This window comes from Maylandia zebra, linkage group LG10 (assembly GCF_041146795.1).
Source record: "Maylandia zebra isolate NMK-2024a linkage group LG10, Mzebra_GT3a, whole genome shotgun sequence".
NCBI classification, from domain to species: Eukaryota; Metazoa; Chordata; class Actinopteri; order Cichliformes; family Cichlidae; genus Maylandia; species Maylandia zebra.
Genome location: NC_135176.1, coordinates 24224225 through 24247573, shown reverse-complemented (window position 1 = coordinate 24247573; position 23349 = coordinate 24224225). Strand labels below are relative to the sequence as shown.

At 42.5% G+C, this 23349-nt stretch overlaps 1 protein-coding gene across 2 annotated transcripts in view; it reads right to left on the bottom strand.

The window, feature by feature from the left end:
- Positions 1-22359, bottom strand: part of jade2 (jade family PHD finger 2) — a 237396-nt gene extending 215037 nt beyond the window's left edge. The window contains exon 1 of one of the 2 annotated variants that reach the window (XM_004561763.3): positions 21416-22359. The gene's annotated coding sequence lies outside the window, so the exon portion shown is untranslated. The remainder of the gene's footprint in view (positions 1-21415) is intronic. The other variant, XM_012922018.3, reaches the window with a different exon arrangement.
- Positions 22360-23349: the final 990 nt, after the last annotated feature.

Sequence of the window (23349 nt, the reverse complement as noted above, 5' to 3'; positions counted from 1 at the left end):
CAGACCAACGGCTCAACAACTGCCAAGAACAGCCACTAAGTTCATTTTCTCAATTTTTCTCTCCAGCTCTGGCTCACTTTTTCTATATCTGCACCTGATACCCTTCCTTTCCTTTCACTCAGTCGCCCGACCTTACTTCCTATTTTCTACTGTATGTCTCTCCGTCCTCCTTCCTCTCATGCAGTATGCACAACCGTGTCTTCAATCAGTTCGGTGAATCCCAGCTTAGCCTGCAGATTGAGATATTTTGTGTTCTACAGAGAGACGGGGTGGGTGAGGGAGAAAAGGAGAGGGAAACGACTCGCAAATGTACAACTTTATATCTATCAGTGCAGCGAAGCAAACACCAGGTCTGCACTGGGTTACGTCCTGAATCGAAAACCAAAAAGAAAGAGACAAAAGGAGAGAAACAAGAGGGAGTATGTGATGGTCTGCCTTCTTGCCAAAAGGCTACAACAGATGGTACGGCATGCTTTTATCTCTGGAGCCAGAATGGTTTAAATCACTTTTTTATATAATTGAATCTATTTTTAATTTGACTTTTGACTTTCCTTTTGCTGCTTACCCATAGTGCTGACTAAAACGGCAGCTAACCACGAAAGCAGTTTATGAAATCTTTTATATTATTTTTTGGTGAGCTCCTCTGAATGAAGTACTTGATTGTAAAGGACACTGTGACTTTCACATTTCTAGGAGCAGAAAAAACAAGCATCCTACATTTAATGCTTACGCATCATGGTCACCTATAACTAATGGTTGAAACGTTTATACTCACAAGTCTTTTCTCCGAATTAAGATGTATTTTTTTCACCGTACATAAACGTAATGTATTCATCTGTATCTATTTTGCCTGACACATGAGGACCCTGTACAAACACACTGAAAGTAGAGCTCAACATTAGCTATTTGCCAATATATCAGTGTAAAACATCTGATATCAGTCGGGCCTGTTCCCAGTGGAAGGACTCCACCTGGACTTACCAAACTATTAATGGACAGAATTTCAAGACCAACCCTCTGTTTTTTGCAGATGATGTGGTTCTTTTGGTTTCATCAGACACTGACCTCCTGATCACACTGGGACGATCTACAGCCAAGCAGGATTGAGAATTAGCGCCTCCAAGTCTGAGATTATGGTTCCCAGCTGGAAAAGGTTGGATTGCCCACTCCTGGATGAGCTGCTGCCCCAATTGGAGAACATTATCTCAGGGTTAGGTTCAGGAATAAGAGAGCAGAGGAGCAGGAGAGTGGCCTGCAGATTGGCACAGCATTGGCAGGGATGGGGATGACATACAATGTGTGATATTTGGCTGCCAGCCACTGAGGGAAATCCCAGCAAAGAGAAACATCCTCATATCATATTTACAACGGCAAAGGCCGAGGCATTATGTTGCAGGAACCTTCAAAAAGCAGATTACAGGACTTTGTTTCCTGATGTCATTTATTATCAGTCCTATGAGACTGTTTTATTTGAGTGCATCAAACAGCCCCATGTTTTATGATGCAGTGCTATGCGTATCAGTCGACAGCTGCAGCACATTTGGATGTATTGTACCGAATTATACTGCATCAATGCATCATTTTAGATATAATGTAATACATGATAATATAGAGCCAAGTAGTCAATTACCCAACAACTTTCCATATCTGTTAAAAAACATATTATATTTTTAAGAAATAAATGTGAGACAGTCTTTTATGATATGTTTGGATTTAAGATTCTTTATTAAAAAGCAACAGTCAAAAATCCAAAATCCAAACAATCTGAAGCACTGGGAAAAATACTGGGAAGTACTTTCTATTACTCTGTAGCCCAAAAATTATAGATGACTTAAATAGTGCTCTATCAGAGCACATTGTTGCATTCATGTATTTCACTCCATCACAATGCTGTTGGTTTGTGTTGCATTATGTTCCCGTACTATAATAGCTCTGCACTCCGTCAGAGTTGAAGCAGGACAATAGCTGGAGGCAGCCAGCTGTCAGAATCAATGAAACCCTGTTGTACAAAGAGGAGAAGACCATCAAACAGAATGAAATATTTAACTATGTCACGAACTGATGTGATTTGGTGTGGCTAAACAGGTCTAAAGAAAAGGAAGGAATTAAGTTTAGGAAAGAGCAGAGAGAAGGACTGAGGTATCGGGAATTCCAGATCAATACAGCAGAGAGTTCACAGAGCTCGGAGGTTAAACCGACCGGGAGACTATTAAAAAAAAATTCAGAGGAAGACAGAGGAGCTGCAGAGGCAAACAGCAGTCTGTTAGCCTCGCACAACAGAAATCTGAGTGTAATGACAACAAATTAGAAGTATGAACAAACACTTAAACCATAAAAGAACTTTAAAGTACATTAAACAAAACCACAATTCCTATTGATCTGGTTCATTTAAAAAAAATGCATCACAACCTGGTCTCCATTTCATCTAATTCAGAATTAGTTAAATTCAGTAACCAAAAAAAAAACCAAGCGTACAGGTAAAGAGACGGAGACCACATTCAAATACTCACTCATACACACTGTAGGTGTTGACATGCTATCCGCTGCCCTGTGGCCCAAGTATGTAACAAAAAAAGAGCCAAAAGAGTTATGGTTTCTCTTTTTCTCTAATTTTCACCATTTTGCCTCTTTACACCACAACAGATATCAGAGGAAACAATCAGAGCGCAACTGAGGTGCAGACTCTCGGCTGTAATTCAAAGGGTTGCCCAAAATTATTGTATTACACAGTGAGGACTTAAGGCTTGAATGAAATTGGACAATTCCCTGTTTCATGAGCCAGATGTGATTTTTTTTTCTTCATTTTTTCCCATAAATAAAGCTTGTTAAAAGTCTGGAGTTAATTCCAAATGTGGTATTTGCTATTGGAAGCTGTTTCTGGGAACCACAACATCCAGTCACAGGAGGACCAAATGCATGTGAAACAGGCAAATAATTAACTTAATTAACAACAATAATAATAATAATAACTCAGACAAAATGCAGGATTATTAGGAATGACCAAATCAGTGGCCGCTGAGCTCGACATCATGACCAACCATAGATGTCCACAGACTCCCACAAAGGTAGATGAGCGCAGGATCCTTTCAATGATTTACATTTTTATGTGATCTGCCCGGGACTACAGACGTAAATGAGCAGTTTTGCTCCAGGAAGGAGGTATATTATTCTCCAAGCCCATCATAAGGCACACAAGGCTCATACTGATGATCACCAGAGTGGACAGAAGAAACTAAGATCAACCTGTACCCGAATGGTGGGAACTTGGAATGGGCTACAAGCCTATGCATAACGCAGTATCTGCAAAACATACCGGTGTCACGGGGATGCATGGATGTGTGGCTTCCAGTCACATTGGGTTACTATAATTATTGATGGCGTGACAGAAAGCAGAAGCAGACAGAAGCTCTCTGCGGTATATAGAGCTATTCTTTCAGGCATGTGACAGTAGTGATGGAAAATTACCCAAAACATACTGTTAATGTAAACCCAGAAGTTTTTAAAGGTAAGGAAGCAGAATCTTCTTCAGTGGCTGAGCTGATCACATGATCTCAACCTTATTAACTATGTATTTTACAACCAGAGAACAAAACTGAAGGCAGAAAAGCAAACTACAAATGAAGACAGCTACAATAAAGGCCTAGCAATGCATTACAAATTGTGATGTCTGTGGTTTCCAGACATCAGGCAGTCTTAACAAAGTGTTAAAAATAATCAGTTTAATTTTTCCAATTATATTTAAGCCCCTGAAAATAGGGTAGTGTGTATAAAAATGGATGTTATTTCTCAGTGGTTAATTAACTTAGCTTCAATGAATTAAGGCTGAGCGTCTGCACCTTAATTGCATCTTGATTGTTCCATACGCAGGAAAACTACAAAAAACATCCAAAATTTTTCCACATCAAACCGCGTGTCCCAATTAATATGCAGGAATGGTGTGATTGATCCAGTGGTAATCATCCCTTTGCTTAACGTTAAGATGTTACTATCAGCCTTTAAAGTCTGCCTTCAAAAACCAGTCCGGTCTCCTTCAGCTCAGATTAATTCAGATTAGCTGTCATGTGCAATCTAGTCCATATTACTCTAGCAGAATCCACTGGTGTGACTTATTTTTTCCCCAGTTACTCTGGCTGATTACACTTCTGCTGAGATTAAAACTAGGTGGAGCTTTGCTGCGTAATGCTCTGGATACAAATATGTATACGCACACACACGTATGTTGCGCGTATGTGTGCACGCGCACGTGTCGGTGAGTTTTACCGGGCTTAGAAAGACACCTTAGGTATTAGCTGGTATAAGCCACATTTTCTGTTCATGGTTTTTCTGTCAGCCCAAACCATTTACAGTGAGAAGGTTGACTAATGCATGCTGGGAAAAGCCAAGTTGCCTGGGGAGCTAATTAATTGGCTGACTATGACACTGCTGAGAGCACTGTGTCTGACTGAATGTTTAAAGGGGACTGTCCTCTGAAATGTGCAACATATAAGGCTTGAGAAAAAGGCCGTACGCGGGCAGCGAACAGCAGGTGGGAAAGAAATTCATGACTCAGCTGGTTTTAGCAGTTCATATAGAGTAGAGTGAGCTACAGCACAGACACCAAGTACGCATGCTCCTCAAAGACGAAGGATGAATTCACATTCGTGCATGTTAGAAGCAAGATTTCAGAAACTTTATTCACTTTGAAAGGTGTACCATCGAGTCTGTACAATTAAATCACATTTATTAAAAATGCTCCAGTGCATGCACTCACCAATCTAACTGCACTGTGAAAGCAGCAAGCAAAGGAGGTGCAGCCTGTCAGCTCACATCAAAATGAAGGAGAAAGTACTCCTTGGTGAAATTACCACAGTTAGTCATAAAAAGCGAATGTCCCTTAGGTGTTTTTGGGAGTTCGCTTCACTTGTTTAAATTTGTTTGTGACGTTTCTCACAAGAAGCCGCTGAGAATCTAAAATGGCAAAACTAAAGTAAACAAAGCTTGGGAATTTTCACACACCAAATTAAAATTTCTTGAATTAAAAGACCAGGGTTTAGTCACCAGACAAAATAAGGCACAGATAAATATATGATGTAAATTGGTAACCCGTTAAGGCAAGGAGGTCTGATGCCTTCCTAAAACATATGCTACAACGTTTGGGCAGTGAATACAGTCGTCATTCCAAATAATACTATAAGAAACACCGATTTTTGAAGTCATGAAACTCTTATGATCTCCAAAGCTGATAAATGGTCTGTATTTGTACAGCGCTTTACTAGTCCCTAAGGACCCCAAAGCGCTTTACACATCCAGTCATCCACCCATCCACACACATTCACACACTGGTGATGGCGAGCTACATTGTAGCCACAGCCACCCTGGGGCGCACTGGCAGAGGCGAGGCTGCCGGACACTGGCGCCACCGGGCCCTCTGACCATAACTCACGGAAAGAGCGCGGCGAGACTGCTTTGAGCTGATACAGGCAACAGTAATTCAAATAACTGTTCGTTACAACCAAGTTATGCAGAAGACCATCTCTGAACGCAGCAGAAGACCTCACCAGATGGGACTGGTGTCAGATAAGAACAGGAAATTGAGGCTGTAGTTTTCAGACGATCACCAAAATTGGGCAATAGAAGAAGCATGAAAAAAGTTTACTGTCATATTAATATGGACCAAAATCTCTGAGAAATGTTTCCAGTCACAAACAATTAACACAGTTCTCAAGAAAAAAGAGGGTTGAACCCAGTAATAGCACAGCAGACCTCATAAAGTCACATGAATAAAATCCTAAAGTAATAGGATACATTTAAAAGTAATCAGACCTAATTCTGTGTATGCTAGCACAGGCTTTAAACTCTTTATCCCTAAGAACGTTTAGGAGAAAATTCAAAGCCCCAAAGCTGCAAGTTTTATTTAGTACCTTAATTCTAAAACCATGTTAACACTTAAAGAAGTTCCCAAAAGTAAAGCTAATACTGACAGCATGTATGGCATCCTGCAGAGTTTCACAGTCCACTCTTGTGATCATTTTATAGGGATCACTGTGTGTCGCTGCAGCCAGTAAAACTTCATCAGCACCGTTATTAAGTGAGCAGATGCTACTACAGCTGAAAACGGGAAATAAGGTGTCATAAAAAAAGCACTGTTTGCTTTAGAACATCTTGACAGCAGCATACGGCCCACCTCGGGCAAGAGTAAAGGTATTGCACTCAGATAGTCAAATCCGATCTGTCAATCACACCGTGAGTGGGACTGTGCCACCTTTCCACGCTTCAAATTTTCCGTCAGTTTTGTCACTTCCTTTGGAAGTAAGTTTCCTCTAAACAAAAGCAAGACTAAAACTTTCACATCATTTAAAATAACAAGGGATGCTATAACAACAAAGATTTTTCCTGTAGAGCAGCTGACGGGTGATTTCTTTCTGATAACTGAATGAATTCTTTCATCTATAAAACTAAAACTAAAAAAATACAATTCTAAAAACAAGGAAATAAACCAGGGAAAAGCAGAAAATACATTAAGGAGCGTTGAAATAAAAAATGTGCTCGCTTTGCTTTAAATACCTTATCAATACTCTAAGTCCACAGCATTTCACTTCCTCTCAACTGAGCGATTGATTGAGGGTCTGAGATTAATCACGGCTAGTTAACCCACGTGTGATCGTGTGCAGCTCAACGCACATTTGCATCGTAAAAGATTATTTCGAGTTTTTATTTGGCCTAGTCTGACTTAAAAAAAAAAAAAGAGTCTTTCTTCTCCGTCCCCCAGCTTCCAGATCTATGATTGGCTGCATCCCATTTGTCATCCTGTCCATCCGTCTGTCTGCCTATAAGCTTGCCATCTGTCTTTCTGTCTGTCTGACTGCTTGACTCTTTGCTTCTCTGCCCGTCTACCCATTTGCCTGCCATCTGTTTAACTGTCTGCAAGTATGTCGCTCCTCTGCTTGGCTGTCTGTCTGTCCCCAGTCAGAGAGAGACAGACTGTGGATGACGGTGCACTTACTTCAGCAGGAAAACACTAGTCTGTGGCCGGTGTCTGTTTTAGCACTGTGCAGCACTTAAGGTCAGCACAACAACGGTTACCATGATGGCGATCTATTATTAAGAGACTGTAGCTGTAGAAGCCCAGTGAGCGCACACACACACACACACACGTGCAGCCCTCTCTTGAGATGAGCATGCAGTCTGGCTGTCAGAAGAAAACAGATCCATCAACAATAAAAACACATTAAGTGACTGCTGGAACATCTGGGCACGTATGCACGACCTAAGAGAGGCTGGGATACATGCTGGTTTATTATTCATAAAGAGAAACAAGCATATAAAAATGAATAGTTAAACAGTGCAAATGAGCAAAGGTGCTCTGCAGCTGCACGCACGTACACGCGCCGAAATGACGCAAGCACCAACAACAACAAAACCCGGGAAGTAAAGCTTCCTGTCATTCAGCGCACACGAACACACAGACACACAAACACAAACAGTTGGCCAGTGCTCAGCACTCCTCGACTTGCCAGAGGTCAGTCGGTTTGATAAAGAATCCTTGCATATAAATTGCTTCATAACAAGCCATCTCTCTGAGGCAGTGCTCCGTGTGCGTGCGGGAGAAGATTTGTGTATTTGTGCATTTAATGTGTGTGTTTATTTGTGTGTCTCTTTCGCTATGATCCTAATGTTGTGTGTAGCTTGATTGAACAGAGTAAAGACCTGCCTGCCTGGGGAATAAAGAGCCTAAAAAAAAAATAAAAAAAAATCTTAAAAGCCTTTGGCAACATCCAAACCTGGAGGACGCCGAGCTGCGCCCCCCCGCCCACTTACGACTTTCTTCTCTTCCTTCTTTTTTCTTTTACTCGCTTCCTTTCCATCACTCACTTTTCCACCTCTAACCTTATCATTTCTTTCCATCACAGTATCCAATCTCCTTCGCTACTGCTCTCTGTATCCTCAAGTCCTTGAATTTTATTTATTTTTTTGGTAAATTCCACCTCTCGCTCAGTCACTCTTTGCCTGACGTTTTCTCACTTTCAATCCTCTGTTCAAACCCAGTTTACTGATCACCTCATCAATACTGACTCTTTCCTTTCCTTCATGGCGGTGTGTGTGTGTGTGTGTGGGGGGGGGTGAAAAAATGAGATGCGATGGACAGGAATCAATTAATGAAGTGTGTGTTCCTGTGCAGACCTAATGCTGCGTGCACAAGCAAGACAACAACTGCTAGAGGGCACGCAGGGAAGACTGCGACGCTTACACTCGCACACATCCAAGTCTATTTTCACTCTCCCCAACCCGTCTCTCATCCACCCACACACACACACACACACACACACACACACACACACACACACACACACACACACACACACACACACACACACACACAGCTATTTTTGGACAGTCACTGGAGACAAGGTAGGAAAAAGAGAGTTTGACAGGTACAGAGAGAAAGAGCACCAAAGAAAGGAATCACAAAGATTCATAAAGTGAGGCGGGGAGACCAGGGAGAGAGACAGAGATGGAGAAATAGGGCAACTGTTGTGAATGAGCTGAAAGAATCGAAATGTCAGAGTGGGTGTCTACTTGTGTGTGATGTTGGGTATCAAGTATTTACCTCAACATCAAACGTATGTGCATGCACACAGAGACGTATGTGCTCGATGAAAAAAAAGGGGGAGAAGAGAAAACACACACACACACATCAAACATCTTCATCAGGTTCATGCTAACAGGTGTGCAAGAAAGGAGGCGGCGACTAACTCACACATCGCAACATGAAAGGTGCTAAGTGTATTAGGCTGCGATCCAGCTTTCAACACTGACACTTCAAGAGGAAGAAGTTTTTTTTGGTGTTCTGTTTAGATGAAGTGCGACGGGTTAGAACAAGTTTTGTGTGTAGTTCGTTTATTTGGACGTGTCACTCCCATCTGTGATTTATCTGGCATTAAGATGTTAATAATCTTGGCAAACATGGGGACTCGATGGCATCACTGTGTGAAAAAATATAACTGGAAGCTATTCTAGTTTAGACTATCAAGGATGTGTAATGCAGCGATTTTGTTCTGGCGCATACGGTAAATTTGTCGCAAATGATTGATGATTGATCAAAAATTTAATTTATCAAGTAAACATTCAGAGGGAACATTTCAATTTTGGTCCTGAGAAAAGCTGCCACGAAATTTGGTGTAGGCACTCATGATTCTGGAAGGATGGTGCGCCTACGGTTTTTGGTAGTAGTTTATTCTGCGTGGCACCGATTCAACAAGGTGCTGGAAACATTCCTCAGAAATTCTGGTCCTGTTCCTCCACATCCTAAAAGTGCTCCACTGGATTGAGAGCTCATGACTGTGGGGGCCGTATGAGTACAGTGAACTCTTTGTCCTTTTCAAGTTTGAGATGATTTAAGCTTTGTGACATGGTGTGTATCCAGCTGGAAGCAGCCATCAAAACATGGTTACACTGTGGTTACACTAAATTCTAGCCCTACTATCTGAATGCTGCAGCAGAAATTAACACTCATCAGACCAGGCAACCTTTTTCCAGACTTCTCTTGTCTACTTTTGGTAAGCCAATGTAAATTATAGCCTCCTTTTCCTCTTTTGAGCTTACAGGAGTGGCACCTGGTGTGGTCTCCTGCTGCTGTGGCACATCTGCTTCAAAGTTCGATCTCTTCTGTGTGCCTTGGTTGTAACGAGCAGTTACTGAGTTACCGTTGCCTTCTTATCACCTTCAAACAATCTAGCTATTCCCCTCTGACTTCTGGCATCAACATCGCCCAGAGAGGTGCGACTCACTGGACTTTTTCTATTTTTCAGACCATTCTCTGGAAACCCTAGGGACGGTTATGGGGAAAGTAACAGTAGATGAGCGGTTTCTGAAATGCCAAGACCAGCAAATTCTGGCACCAACAACCATGCCATCGCTTAAGTCATTTTTGTTGCTAGCATGTGATTGGCTAATTAGAAATTTGCCAATTGAGTGTATCTCAGTAATATTTCAACAAATCTTCATGCAAGCCCTTTGTCTAGGGTGATCGTGGCTCAAGAGTTGGCAGTTCGTCTTGTAATTGGAAGGTTGCCGGTTCGAGCCCCGGCTCCGACAGTCTCGGTCGTTGTGTCCTTGGGCAAGACACCTCACCTATTGCCTACTGGTGGTGGTCAGAGGGCCCGGTGGCGCCAGTGTCCGGCAGCCTCGCCTCTGTCAGTGCGCCCCAGGGCAGCTGTGGCTACAATGTAGGTTGCCATCACCAGTGTGTGAATGCGTGTGTGAATGGGTGGATGACTGAATGTAGTGTAAAGCGCTTTGGGGACTAAGGGGACTAAGCGCCATAGGGACTAAGTAAAGCGCTATACAAATACAGGCCATTTACGCACTAACTTTTTAACTAGTATCACTGTCAGTTCAAAACATCCAGTACTTTGGGATATTACAAATGGCAAGCATTAAACTTAAAGTACTGCCTTGTGCGTGTATGTGTAAGCAAAGCCTCAAATAGCTGCTATCATGGCTGCAGACCATCATGGCAACACATGAGGTATTTAAAGCAAGTTTTTCATTTGTCCATCCTCACACGTCAGAAGGAACAGATACGTACAACTTCTGCTGTAATCAATACAGCTGTCCGCGCAGACTGTGCACAGGCTCGTGCTTCACTTTCTTTGGTGGCTCAAACTCAATAATGTGACCAAAAGCATCCTGCATAGACAGTGACAGGGAACTAGAATTTCCTCCTCCATCCTCTAGGACAGCGGTCCCCAACCCCCGGGCCTCGGACCGGTACCGGTCCGTGAGTCGTTTGGTACCGGGCCGTGAGAGTTGAGGCTCAGGTGTGAAATGTATGGTTTTCAGGGTTTTTATCGGTTTTCAGCGTTATTTTGTTATTGTTTTTATCGTTTACTCGGTTTTCCTGGGTCTTTTCACGTGTGTTATGAATAAATTTCCTTTTTTTCGGTACCGGTACTAGTTTTATTTTGTTGTATTTATCCGCGACACCTTAAAGGCCGGTCCGTGAAAATATTGTCGGGCATAAACCGGTCCGTGGCGCAAAAAAGGTTGGGGACTGCTGCTCTAGGAGTTGAGTTGGACTCCTTGTGTTTGTGCAGTCTGTACCCTTTCCAGGGTTTTATGGTGGTGAGAAGGTCATGTGAAGGCAACATCTAAAAGCTGCTTCAATATTATGGTTTAACTCTGCTAAAATGGTGCTGCTAACTTTCAGCTCTTGGAGATAGACGTATATTCTGGGTTTAGGATATCTAAGAAACTAGCCTTCAGCATTTCAACAAAAAAAGGAATAAGTTGTGGATCAGCTATTCAATACATTTTTTAAACACAGGCTGCTGTATAGTGCAACCCACTGATACAGTGAGAGCTCCATCACAAAGGTAGAAACCACCAATAAACCTAAAGTGAAAAAGAAAACAAACCGCAGCACACAGCAGTACTCAACATCTCAGCCGGAAACTCCATGCGCTCACGACCTCACTCGGTAATACACACCTCCACCCCTTCACATCTAACTGACTGTTAGGCTCAGAGCCACTTAAGAGCAGTCATGAGTCACTCTCTGATGCTGATATCACCATCACCATTCCCATCAGCCCTCTCCCCTGTGGTCCCCCCCTCCCGCTGAACGCTCCGTGGGGATCCGCCGAATGGACGGAAACTTGCTACTCATGTCAAATACAGAAGACTGTTGTCTCCGTAAAGTGAATTAGTTTTCTGGTATTGCTCTCAGGGGAGCAAAGCTTCCCTAAGTGAAGCGTAACATAAGAGAGAAGCAAAAGACAAAGACCCCCTGCCAGCAGTAGCATGGTTTAAATGAAGAACGTTAACGATGCTAGAAACGACAGTTTGTAAAGGCTTCTAAAGGAATATTGTTTCCATTTCACGATTACGATTTAGGTGCTTTATTAGTAACTTTATTTTTTGTTATTAGGATTTTTTCCTTTCCCTTTTTCCTCCACTGACACGTACCAATCCACTGGTTGAATGTACTTTGGCAACCATAAGAAAAGCAGCTTCAGTATTTTATAGACTCAGGCGACTTGATCAATATATCAGCTTTTGACAATTGATGTCTATTGCACGCTGAATAGATGTCAGACAATATAAGCTGACGCAGATAAATACAACTAAATAAACGATACGACCAAGACAAAAGCTGCGGTAGTTTGTAAATATAATAAAAAAAACGCGAATGCACTGTGTAATTGTGTAACTTTATTAGCAGCGTCCTCCGGAAATGAGCCAGTAACATTAAAATTAACATCCTCCTCTCTGCTCCTTAATGCTCTCTGGTCTCTATGGTAACGCTTAAATGTTTCTTTCAAAATAAGATACGAAACTACAACACGGGAAAAGACCCAGTGAAACCGAGTTATTGATAAAAACCCTGAAAACCATAAATTTCAACTCTTGTGGCCCGATACCAAACAACTGACGGACCGGTACCGGGCCGTGGCCTGGGGGTTGGGGACCGCTGACCTTCATGACAAGAAAACTGTGGTGGGTGCAGTGGCACTACATCGGGGAAAGCAGGGTAACCAAGAAGAGCAGTGCTTGCCTAATCAAATATAAAAATACACATCACTTAAAACACACCAAAGGGAAAGCAATCTCTCCCAAAAATGACATCACATCCACGCAAGCTGTGCTTTGCTGCTCTTTTGGCAGCTTGTACAACTCTCATTATTGATAACCTTGTGCATTTGCCATTGCCATCACAGCTATTTTCAAAATGGACAAGCTCGAGGAAAGACTGTGCGATCAAATTCGGCCGTAGAAGCAATTATAAGACACATATGTGGAAGTACAGGCATTCCCAGATGGGACAGGGCTCATGGAGGGAGATGTGTAAATGAGTTACAAACTGCTTTGTTTACATCCTTAGGATTACAACCAAAAATAGCAAAATGGGCTTGTACAAATGAACATATCAGAATCAAAATCAGACAATCACACCCACGTAATTCAATAATTGCCCAGCATTGCAGTGTAGACAAAGTAGGTAGGGTTATAAAATGCTTTCTAGGAATACCTTACACAATAGCTCAGTCTAAAAATAGCTGCCTGACAGATAGACCATACCTGAACCCTTTGATCTCACATATACCTTGTAGCATTACGCACATACAAACTAGTTTACTTTATGCATATCAATACCTCAAGCAGCTTCCCTCGACAGTGTCTGTTTCTAAGTACAATGCTCATGCTAGCTATAAAGAAGCAGTTAAATCCTTAAGGGACTCCGTCTCAGTAAAACAGTGTTAAACTCGGGAAGAAAATAAGGAAACTCTGAGGACGGCAGCAGAAGAGAGGAAGTGCGCTTGCGTTATGAAGAGGGAATAAATGGAGCAAAAGACAAAAACCTTTACACACACTTAATGCTGCTACACCAAATGTGCACGCACATATATGCACACAAACCTGAGAGGCCAAACAAAAGAGCCACAGAAATCAAATAGATTTCCTTTAGCACCTTGCTGGCTCCAGCCACCAGAACATTAACACAATATTTATTGATGCTGCCACTGCTCCTGCTGCTGCCGCTGCATTATGGGAGCAGGGATGAGTGAGCGAAAAACAGAAAGATAGGAGAGAGAATGAAAGGGAATTAAAAAAAAAAAAAAAAAAAAAAAAGCGGGAACAAGGCTGAGGTCCAAATCATTTTCTAACTAAGCCTCCCGCTCCATCTCCTAAAATCTGCTGACAAACAATAAAGAAGGTGAATCGGAGCCAGGGAGCCTCGGGCTCTGCCAAAAACCCGGGAGGAGAAAGAGCAAAAGGGGACGACAGGTGGGAGGAGGGAAGGTGGGAGGGAGGGAGAAACACAGAGAGATGGAAGGCTGATCCAGAGCTCCCGTCTCCACTGCCATCGGGAGTTCATTAGCCTTTGGAAGGAAGGACGACAAGGACAGAGATTGAGGATGAGCACTCTGCCCTTCACCCTCTAGTAACCCCGACTACCTGCACCTCCCATCCTTTACCCTACATCTTGTCTTTCATCTTCTATTACTACCTTTCACCTCCCTCTGTCGCTGTCTTCGACTACCTCCTCAACAACTCATCGCCTTTGTTCTGCCTCTCTTTTAAGTTTATCCTAATTTCTGGCAGTTCAAAACACACATGTAGCATCTCGACACATGTACATTAAATACAAATAAGCGCAGTAAAGGCTTATTTTCCTCTCGAATCACCGTGCGTTCCTACAGCAAAGGAAGGCCGGACATACTGTTTCTATCTGTTGTTTACTCCCCTCGCTCAGCACAAAAACATACACATACCTACTCCTGAAACTCTTCCCATCAGGAGCTCAGGCGGCATCTGTCAGCCTGTCCATCAATGTGCTTACAACTAGACTTTTATTTTTATTTTCTTCCCCTGGAAATAAGAGTAGGAGGTAGAGAGAGAGAAGAGAATAACCCAGCAAACCAGGAAGAAAGGGGAAAATGTGTCTGAGCATAATAACACATTTTAAATGTTTCTGCTTTTTAACTTTGTGCACGAGTCACCTGAGACTCTACAACTGTGGGCTTCACCTCTATTTTCAGAAATGACCCTACATCTTGTGTGCTTAAAACTAACTTAAATATTTCACAGATTTTCACAGATATACTATATTACTTAAACACATGTACATATAATATGCATCTCTTAGTACGGCTGATGTAGTTAAAAGGGTCCTATTATCCCCATTTTCACTTGCCTCGAGTTAGTTTGCATAATTTACAGATCAAAATAATCCTCATTAAATTAGGCCTTGGTGCAGCATGTAACCCTCCCTTTAAGCTAATTGGCTGCCCCATCTAAACAAAAAGTCTGAACATTAAATAGATGAGGCTTCTCATAGTCAAAGTTTTGTGCCTGAAGATATCTTACGGATATCTGCTGCCTGTGTAAATTCAGGGCCACTCGAATAGGTTTTGCCAAATACCCTTGCTCTTATTTTGACAGTTCAGTCGCTGCATACAGCAGTGGCCCCTCAGACAAACTCTAATTCTACCTTCTTGGACCACAGCTGGTCATGATATACTCCTCTGGAGATCCACTGTGAGCAGGAGGGTCACCCTAACCAGAGCCTGCAGCAGGCTGACAGCTAGTGCTGCTACTCTGTAGTCCTCTGAGGCTACAGAGTAGAACAAGGACTACCTCCACCAGCTGCAGTCCAAGACGATAGCACTGAAGTCTGTCTGTAGGATGAGGAACTTATTGCAACAGATTCTTTTTGTTCTCTGCTATTTATTCTGAAAAAGCATATATGGGATTACATATTACTTCAGTTAATAAAGGGTGGGTGAGCTTTCTTTCGTGTGCATACACAAGCGTGCATGCCCTGCTTTGCTACTGCAGCAGTTCTGTGGGCAACACAAGCATAATCCCTCATTATTTGAAACTTTGGGCTGGTTTACAGTATCAGAAAAAAAGGATAAAGCAATATGTGCTAATTCCTGTGCAATACCACTATAAAAATAATTCTAGTGAATAGGGCTGGGCCATATCATACCGTTCACGGTAATACCGGTATAATGTTGGGCAACGACAAGAAAATGAAATATCACGATAGAATATGGGTAAAACGCGCATGCGCAGTGCCTTTGTTTACATACGCACATGGCGGCGACGCAGAATGACAAGGGCGAAAGCGGATCGTTGAATGAAACGGATGAACTAGGTTTGTAAAAATGCTGCAACTTCAGTGGTGTGGAACTGGTTTGGCTTTCGTCCGTCAGACACACAACAAAGCACTATTTTTGGTAGAGCATGCTAGCGGGCCGTCGTTATTACCGTGTTTTTTGGAAAATACGGCACACTTAAAATCAATCCTTTGATTTTTCTGAAAGTCGACAGATTATAATCCCGTGTGCTTTATGTATGAATTCTGGTTGTGTTTACTGACCTCGAAACGATTTTATGTGGTACACGGCACTCGAAAATCTGTCAAATGTTTTAGTACGACTTTGCTAAGCTACGAACCCGCAGCGCTTGATGGATTGTCGGAGCATTACGGCTATCGTAGGCAGGCACCTCGCGGAGTGATACGTACTGTGCTTCAACATAATATTACCGTATTGTGTGTGTATAACCTCTTTTTAAGTTTTGTGGATATTATACATGGTTATGCTGAGGATATGTCGGCCAGTTTCCACTGGAAATGCCTTTTGGTTAAACTGTCAGCAAGGAATTTGCATTTGCACTGTTACGTTTTTATACAACTTTAATGTAAAAAACAGCTGCTTGTTTAAGTGAAAATACATTGATGGGGGTTTTTTTCACTAATAAAGTTGTGGAGTTGTAAAGTATTTTGTCTAGTGTCAATTATATCGTCAGTTATATCGTTATCGCCAATTTTCAAATCTATATCGTGATAAATATTTTTGGTCATATCGCCCTGCTCTAATAGTGAACTAGCTTTACTCAATTACAACATGAGACGGCCAATATAAAGTCGACAGAAGTCATTCAAACCATGTTTTGACAGACAACACGAAAGGCCAATGACAACGAGAGCAGCACAGTGCTGAACCATTGATGTGATGGGTATAGAGTTAGAGCCATAACAGGTTAGACTAATGCATCCAGCAGCCACTGCAGCTGTACACAGTATACAAGTATGTCAGGAGTGCGAGCGACACTCCAACATCAGATCTGTGATCCGGTCACACATCTAGTCCATATATAATCCTGACTGCCCACTTCGTTGAGACAGTCCTGCCATAAGAGGACCAGAGCTGAATGAATAGCTCATTTTTGCTTATTTTCTCCTTTGTTTACATGTGAATTTTTCTTGAATTTACCCACTTTGCTTATTTTAAACTAATCACATAATTTATTTTTCCATTTTGTTTGTGTTCTCCCGTAAGACTTGAAGCTTTCGACCGGTCAGACCTACATCTGTGGTTTCACACAAAATTTCCAAACAAGCAAAGACCCCACGTTCAGTCTGTCACAAATCCTTTTGGAGCTGCATCGGAAAGGACATCCAGGGTAAAAAAAAACAACAAAAAACAAAAAACAATAGCAGGTTCTATATATACCTATGTTTTTTTTATTTAAAATATAATTTTATAATGCTCTACATTTAAGTTTGACAGAAATAGTCATTACACTGATATGAAAAAATTATAATAACAAGTTTTTTTTCCCGACACAGTTTTTGTTCAAAAAGGCTTTCCTGTAAAATGTAACAAAAAAACAAACAAAACAAAAAAAAAGCATCATTAATTTTTCTGAAAAAACATCTGGTGCACCGCAGCATCCACTGCTCTCATTCAGTCAACAAGGGACAGGTTTTGCAGACCAAACAGTTAGGAAGCACATTCCAATTACTCCTGCAAAAGTCTTCTCTTGAAATATGTTCCACATTTTCCTCCTCGCCAGTGTTCTGTGCAGGTGTGCAGATTTTGCAATTATCCCTTAATAACAAGGCTGACTCACAGTGACACGAGAAAAAAATATATAAAAATGAAAACACCCCCTCTCCCCTTGAAGTCTGACGTCATCTCCTGCTCACAGAACAGCAGGTTAGCATGTGCACGCATGCACACGCACAAGAAGCCGCTAATGAGGTTCTAGGCCACAGCGGGGTCATCTGCTTCGAGCAAACACTGACAGAACACATCAGGGTAATGCATAAAAACATGCCTGCGGCATTTAAGCCAACACATGGTTTGTTTCGTGCTGCAAAACCTCTAAGACACGACAAAAATCTGTGCAGGACAAACTAATTAACACAATCTGAACTAAGCTAAACTGTAAGTGAACTAATGGCAACTCCACATATGAATTTATTCTGAATAAAACATTAAAGTTTTTGTTGTTAAAAGTATTTTCTACTTTCCTGATTTTTTTTAGCATATTTGTCTTAAATTTGTCATCATCAGACACATTTTAATATTCCAGTTAAATACAAAATACAGCTTTTAAATGCTGATTTCATTTATTAAGAGTTATCCAAACCTGAGTTATCCAAAATTAATTGTGCCACTCCTCATATTAAATCATGAAAAAAACTGATTAACCATATTTTTTTGGAAAGCTGAGTTCAACTTTACAAGCAGCTGCCAGTCTTAGTGCCAGACCTGTTGAGCATTTCTAAGACTTTATTACTTCAATAAACCACAGCGACAGTCAACAGTGGTATTACCTTCCCAGTAATGGTCCACCTACCAAATGAGCTCATCAACGACTCATCCAGGTTGTCATAAAAGAACCCAAACAACATCTAAAGGACTGCTGGTCTTATTTGCCTCAGTTAAGGTCAGGTCATATCAACAGTCAAACATGGTGGCGGTAGTGAGATGATGTGGGGCTGCTTTGCTGTTTCAGGACCTGGACACTTTGCTGTAACTGATGATCACACCAGCAAGTTCACCTCTGAATATCTCAAAAAACAAAAGAAACAAAATGAATGTTTTGGAGTGGCCCAGTCAAAGTCTGGACTTAAATCTAATTGAGATGCTTCGGCACGACCCTAGACAGGCTGTTCATGCCGAAATAGCCTCGAATAACTCTGGAAAGAAGAGTGTGCCAAAATTCCTCCGCAGTGATGTAAAAGACTATCATTGGTGAGTATCTCAAACGCATGATTGCAATTTATGCTGCCAAGGGTGGCGGTGGCACAACCAGTTATTAGGTTTAGGGGGCAATTTTTACAGAGGGTAGGTTTTGAATGATCTTTTTTATCCCTTAATAAATTAAATCACCATTGAAAAACTGCATTTTGCATTTACTCTGATCTTTGTCTAATGATAAACGTTTGAATGTGACAAGTATGCAAAATCGAAGAAATCAGGGAGGGGGCAAATATATAAATAGTGCTGTGAAAAAGCATGTAGGAAACACAAAGTAACAATAATAATGAAAAAAATTAAGAATGTTTAATCGTCTCAAACTACAAGAAATTTCAGCTGAACAGTTACAGTATTGTGACACAGATACACAAATCCTCCTCAGCTAGTAGCCCACATGCTGCTGGGTTAGTTAGTTGGTTACTAAGCAGATCAGAGCAGAGAGCTATGAACATGACAGCTAGCCAACACGCCTGAAGGCGGCCATACACACACACACGCTCAGCTGGTTCCCATCCTTCCTATACGACAAATCTCCAAATCTAACTCTTAAAAAACAAAACAACAACAACAACAACAACAACAACAACAAAAACTATACACGCTTTCGCAGCCTTCATCAGCGATGTGCGTAAAAACATCCATTTGTGTGTGTGTGTGACGGATTGAGGGTACGGTTTAAGTGACGTCAGCCGTCCATTCATGAACAGCATCTCTCCTCCTCCTCCTCATCATCACCTACGTAGACAGCTAATGCGATACAACACACCACGTGGGGGACCTTACCCCCTTTTCCAGCCAATCAGAGCTGAGCGCTTAACGCAGCAGACACTAATACTCACAGACACACACGCAACACTACACCCACGCCTAGACACACGTGTGAGTACGGGCACATGTGAGGCTTAAAAGGTCTGCAAATGACATGGTGTGAAGGGAGTGGCGGTACGATGGATGGATCGATGGATGGATGATGGAGAAGTTGGTGGAGAAAAGCACAAAAGAGTGGATGGAGTACAGAAAGAGAGGGAGAGTTGAATGAGATGGAGCAATGGAAGATGAAGAAGCAACTGAAATACAGACGACTGGCTGGAGGGCTGTCATCAAAAATGTGGAAGCAAAATAACAACAGCACTCATCCCCATTCGCTGATTTTGTAAACAACCACTGTCTCTAGGCGAGCGAAGAGAGACCCGAGGGAGGGAAGGTGGGGAGCGGGAGAGAAATGAGCATGAGTGAGAACAAGATAGCACTGCATCAGAAAAAGATATGAAAAAAAAATTAAGAAGGGGCTAGAGGGATAGAGAGAGAGCTGTTATACCCCCACACACCGTGACTCATCTCCGGTTTCATACCCAGCGGGAGGAGGACGGTTGTGTGTCTGTGTTTGTGTTTGTGTGAGGAAGACAATCTGAGGTGAAGGTATGTATTTGTGCGCATCTGTGTAATCGCTACCTGCATCCATACTTGAGGATCAGAGTAGGCATGAAGCACGTGGAGTTGTTGGCATATGTGCACAGGTCTTGCTTGCAAGTGGCGATCGTGATGATGATGATAATGATGCACATGTGTATGCGTGTGTGAGGAAGGGTAGGTGGGAGGGAAGGCTGTCACTACTGGGAACATCTAACAAATCTCCAGACAATTCAATTGATTCAACGCTAGAGCCACTTCAGCCTTTCTGAACTAAAAAAAAAAAATTGATAAATTGCTCCATCCATTAATAATTAGCACTAATAGGCAGATATACTTGTGTTCTTTGGAGGTGCTCCAGGCAAATGTTGAAGAGTAGGTGGCCACAAAAAAAAAAAAATCACACAGGAGGCAAATGCCCCAGTTATAACACATTAATCCTGCAGACATCTGACTTGCAGCATCACCATCTGCATCCACGTGTCATGTCCTGGTGGTGTTGTTGTTTCCCCCCCCCCTCCAGGTATGAATGCATCTGCCACACTCAGAGAGAGCTCTGACTTAGAGGTAAACAACAGCCCCCCCCTTTTCTGACGCCAGCTAGATCAGCACAGCACGAAGCAGGAGGAAGGGGGATGGGGTGAAGGGGGCAGAGAGAAGTTGCTCTAATTCCTTGATGTGTGTATGCTTGCGTGCCCAGCCTTCCTAAAAGCAGTACAGCTTCCGCTGGTCCCTTTTGCCCGAACCCCCCTCCCTCCATTTACCGAGCAGTGAAGAAACCTGCAAATCCCCAGGGCCTGCAAATTGTTTGGTGCCACCAACACCCCAACCCCACCCCATCCCAGACCTCCTCCTCTCTTCACAACTTCACCTCATGCGCCTCTCCATGTGTGCGACCCTCAACACCCCCGCAAGTTTTCTTTTTTTCATTGTTTATATTTAAAATATCCCACACGACTCACCCCACTGCCGCGAACAATTACGCCCCGAAAAAATATAAATGCATAATAACAACAATAACCACACTCTTGGATACGCTCCAACTAACCAGCTCGCACTCTTTTGATTCCCACGGGGGGAGCTGGCTCGTTTACGTCACATTTTTCAAGCACAACAACATGGCCCGAGTTTCCCCGGTTAATTTCATGTCCCTGCAGTGAGTGCACCGGCTCTGCTTTCAAAGGCGCTGTTTGTCTTTTCTTCACTGCAACACGTAAAGCGCATATCCCCACGCCTCACCCACAACATCGCCACCTCTCCTGGACCCGTTTGCCCCGCTCACTGGCGGAGCGCCACAGCCGCGACTGTAACTCACAAGTCCGCTGCGAGAAAGTCCGTACACAGCTGCTAGCCTAGCTCTGATATAGCACTAGCAGCAGCAGCAAAGTGGACTTCGGATGTTTATTTTCTTCTACTTTTATTTATTTATTTTTTTACTAAATCAGCGTTATTTCTTATTTTACCTTGATCGCTGTCTGCTTCGGGTACAGAGACGTCCTCAGTCCTGGACGGCGGGCGATTCCCAGAGATTAGGAGATCATTGGGAGCCAGGCACATGTAGTTCAACAGCGGAGGCGGTTTAGGACTAATTCAGCGTGCCCACTCGGTGCCCTGGCAGGCTGTTAGCAGTGCAGCTAAAAAAGCTGGCTCCTGGTCCACGCTAGGTGACAGGACTGTCCCTTCCCCTCCCCTCACCTCACCTCACCTCTCGGTGTGTTGACAGCGCGTCAGCTCTGCAAAGACCTACGACCGAGTCCAAATCCGAAATAAAAATCCCCCCCCAGCCAAAAAAAGTGGCAGCCAGGATGAGATACAGCCTCCACAAGTCAATAACAAACGGAGCGGGTGCAGCGGCCGGTCCTGCTACCGTTCACGGCGTAACGGGCTGCGAGGTGCGCACAACATAGCGCTCACAGGAAAGCGTGTCGCATTTTGCAAAAAGCAACCCCAAACGTGGTGTCAAAATCCGACTGTTTTCCTCTCCGGTGCCAGCCGCACGGGAGGAGGAGCAGGAGGAGAAGCGAGGATTTAAAAAGAAAACGAAATAAAGAAAAAGAAAAAAGGGTCTGCTTTATTTCCAAGCGATGAGTCAGTAAATATTGCAAGCCAGTTTCGCAACGTCCCCTTCCTTCAAAAATAAAACACAGCGCTCTCTCCTCCTCGTCTTCTTCACTTGCTCCGGTGCCTTGCCTCGCTTCCACTCCTCTGCCCGGTGCTGTGTACGTGCACACCGCTCTGCACAAATGCACAGGCGGGTCTTCTCTTGCTAGCCCTCTCCCTCCCACCCCCCGGGAAAGAAAAAAATAAAAAAGACAACACAGAATGAGAGAAAAATCAGCTCTTATCATCAGCTTGAAAACTCTTTTGGCGCCATATTTATGGCGTACTTTCAATTCACTGTTACCGCAAACTGCACTTCCTACTCTGACAAACGCTAGATTACTGCGCCTCGGAGAGGAGATCGTGGGGATTGAACCTTCCTTCACCTGCCAGTTCTGTCACAGTGATACAGCATTACTGTATGGAAGAAAGTTATGTAATGCAATCACATACACGCGCGCGCGCGCACACACACACACACACACACACACACAAAACACATCTCAGCTATTTTAAATTATGAATATTATCCTTAAGAATTAATAGATCACTCATCCATCAATGCACATTTGGCTATATGAGCTCAGAGAGATGAATAGTTTTTTGAGCTGTGTCTAAGTTATTATCATATCCCTAAAAAAAAAGTAGCTTCTTCATTCATAGGAAGAAAAATAAAACTGTTAAAAAAATATCTGACAAAGTGCTGCCGACTGAAACCTTCTCTGTATATGAAAAGATAACCAAACATCAACAACAACAATGGCTGACATGTGACTGCAATAACTGGGTTTAGAAGAGAGTTTAGAGCCTGAATAAAGTGCGCTTGATCAATAGTTCTCTGGATGGTTTTCCTTGGACACTGGCTGCTTTTTTACTCATTTCCAGTCCAGTCCTTGTTCCTTACGATTTTCAGAAGCTACTTAACACTGACATATGAATCATTAAAATCATAAAAAGGCTCCTAACTAATGGGATGAACCAGTGTTGTGTCTACACAGAACAGAGAACTCAGCAAAGAACCAATTTTACATTTTATCTTTAGGCACTTTTTTACTAACTGTGACAAAGCATATATTTTTTCCCATTTCTTTTATCTAATACTTGTAAAATTCCAACGCTAATGTGGTTATAAAGGCATAAAATAGCATTTAGGCAGCAACAAGGTGATTCTTAAAGAGGTTTTAGCTGAAAACATATCCAAGCACGGTGTGCAGTGTCAATTAATGGCAGGCCTGAAAACTACTTATAGCAGTTCCTTTTATTTTATTTTATTTTATTTTATTTTATTCAGAGATCT